Source organism: Gracilinanus agilis, chromosome 2, assembly GCF_016433145.1.
Source record: "Gracilinanus agilis isolate LMUSP501 chromosome 2, AgileGrace, whole genome shotgun sequence".
NCBI lineage: Eukaryota > Metazoa > Chordata > Mammalia > Didelphimorphia > Didelphidae > Gracilinanus > Gracilinanus agilis.
The window spans coordinates 374,335,635-374,338,771 of record NC_058131.1 but is presented as its reverse complement, the minus strand read 5'-3'; positions in this window follow the sequence as shown (position 1 = coordinate 374,338,771).

Below are 3,137 nucleotides of genomic sequence, written 5' to 3'. Positions count from 1 at the left end.
TATATATATATATATAAATATATATGTATATTTATATATATATAATTTAGAATATATATTAGATAACTATCTGTATAACATAAATAACAGAATAGCAAAATTAAAATATATATAAATAATAACAGAATTGGCTCTGCAAATGGATTCATGTGAATATTGGTAAAAAATAAAATAAGCATAATTATCAAATTATATAATATATTCATGAAATGAATGCAAAATAAATGAACACAAGGGAGAAAAGTAATAAAATAAGCATATCAAATAAGCAATAGGATAAAATGCATCAATTATCATATATAATTACATTCAAGGACCAAATCATGAAGGTATATTTTATCATTATTTTATGGCTATGTGATTTCTAACTTGCCAGTCTTACTAATATCTATTTGTCAAGGGAGATCAATTTATATTTATTTCAGCCCATTAAACATTTAAAGGTATCCCATACTTTAACTTTTCTGTCCTATAAGCTAAACATTTTGGTTCTTTTAGGAAATCTCCATGTAGTGTGAACTTGAGGTCTTTCAGCATCCAAGTTCATAATATATAGATTGAGAGTAGAAGAACTTTAGAGTTTATGTTACTCAATTCCTCATTTAAAAGATGAATATGAGGGGGCAGCTGGGTAGCTCAGTGGATTGAGAGCCAGGCCTAGAGACAGGAGGTCCTAGGTTCAAATCCGGCTTCAGACACTTCCCAGCTGTGTGACCCTGGGCAAGTCACTTGACCCCCATTGCCTACCCTTACCAATCTTCCACCTATATGTCAATACACAGAAGTTAAGGGTTTAAAAAAATTAAAAAACAACAAAAAAAGATGAATATGAAACTCATATATTTAAGCAACCTACTTAGCATCATAGAGCTAATGTTAAAGGTAATGTTTAAACCTGTGTCTTTTGGACTCTGAATCTGAAAATTTACCCAGTATCCCACACTTCTCTCTTCTAAGTATTCTCATGTTTATCAAAATCTTTCTGAAAATATAATACTTGTAACTTAACAGACCATGCTAGATGTGATCTATTGAGAATACTAGAACTATCACTTTCTTAAGTTTGTTATTTTTGTTAACAAAGACCTATTAACATCAATGTATATTTTTCTGACTGTCATGATAAAACTCTTCCTTAAAGTGCTTCATGGCAATTATAACAATGTCTCAGTAGAATTTAAATCCCTTAAGGTCAAGAATAATTTTCACTTTTGTATTTATGTTCTCAGTTCTTAGGAGGGTGGCTGGTATATAATCATATATTTAAAAAATGCTTGATTGATCTTGATAAAGGATAACTCTTTGTAGTGTGATTATTGTATTTCTTTCCATAAATGCCTAAAGATTTCCATCAGGGAACTGGTTATAATATATAGAGCTAACAAAAAATATTACTAACATTGATATATCTATAGATATTTATATGTCTTATCAACATTTTAGTAACAACTTATTTGGGCCTACTTCATATACATAATAGGAAAAGCAGTCACTTGGATTTTAAAAGGTTCCAAATGAAAAAGAAAATAGAGAATCCTGAATTTTTAAGTCTGTATTGTAAAAAAGTATAATGAATTCAGAAACATATATCAGTCAAATCAATCTATCTTGAAATAAAAGGGTTATGAATTGGTTGAGAAATCAATGAAGCTTTTATATGCATTTCTCATAGAAGAAACACTTTTAAAAATGACCCTAAAATTCCAATAGCATTCCAAGTACATCAAAACACCTGAGTTCATTGTGAATTTGCAATGTGCTCCATGTTCTGACAAAACAGGTCACTGGGGTTAACAGTCATTAAGCCAGGACTTTATGACCTAGTGGAAGTTGAGATCGTGGTTCATTTTGCATCACTGCCTCCTATTCTAGTCTTGAAAGAATTTACCAGGAACTATAGTATGTAGTTATGACCTTGTGAAGATTTGAAATCAAAGAGAAAGATTTCAAAAGTGTCCTTTTACATTGATCTTTAAAAAAATTTTAACAAAATGTGATTATAAAATTGAAAAGATAATACTGATAAAAAAGTTAAAAAATCAGACTTCTTACCTTCCTTATTCAGGTGATGGCATCCATACTTCAAACCAGGTGCTAATTTAGATTTCATTTTCTGTAAATTAATTAAAAAATAAAGATAATTGCAGAACTCCACCTCCCTACTTATTTCCAAAAATAAACAATCCACCTCATGCCTGCTAAGGAGCCAACTAATGTTTAATTTTATGCACAGTAGGAAGGACACCAGTAATCTGGAAACGGATGTAGGGGAGATAAGAAGGGATACTAATTTGAAATATGTAACAGCAGAAGCAGTTTTATATGGTAATGACCTGCAGATTACACAGTATGTGTGGAAGTCTTCAAAGCTTTATACGTAGAAATGGAGTTGTGTACATGTTTACTGAAATGTGAAGCCTGCAATTCAGCCAAATAACTTAAATGAGAATTTAACCAAGTAACAGATTTCTTCTATTCCACTAGGTGAATATTGTAAGTACAAGCATATTGCTATAGATTCTGTGTACAAACTATCTACATTTCACTCTGAGGAATTCTTCTTACCAAAGTGAATATCCTTTTTCTTTTTCTAAGACAGTGTGGAAGACCAGTCATAACTATAATATCAAATTGTTTTGATTGTGAACAGGGAAAATGGAGTATATATTGCCTTTCTATTTTATTTACTCTAGAGATCGCTTTCTTGGGGGAGGAAGGAATAGCAACAAACAAATAAACTTGTGAATCACCTTCACATATTCCTAATTGCCATCACCAAGAATCTTAACAGAGAGGATGAATGGCTCTGCATATGGGAAGTAAATAATGTGGAATATCAAAAATAAGTTATTAATTTATGCTCACAATGATTACAGAGACATTATCATGTTTTAAACATTCAATTAAGAGATCATACTATTCTTTAAATTCTAGAATGTAGAAGAGGATACATGTTAGCTAGGAGCGGCAGAAGTAGTTTATTTAAATGATTCCTCTATGTCCTTTATTTTGTCTATTAAAAAAACAACATTTTTTTCAAGAACAATTACAAAATGAGATCTTTTTCCATTAATATTTTTCCTGATATCTGTATTTTTTTAATCTTTTTATTATTGTTTTCTCTTATTTGGACTGTT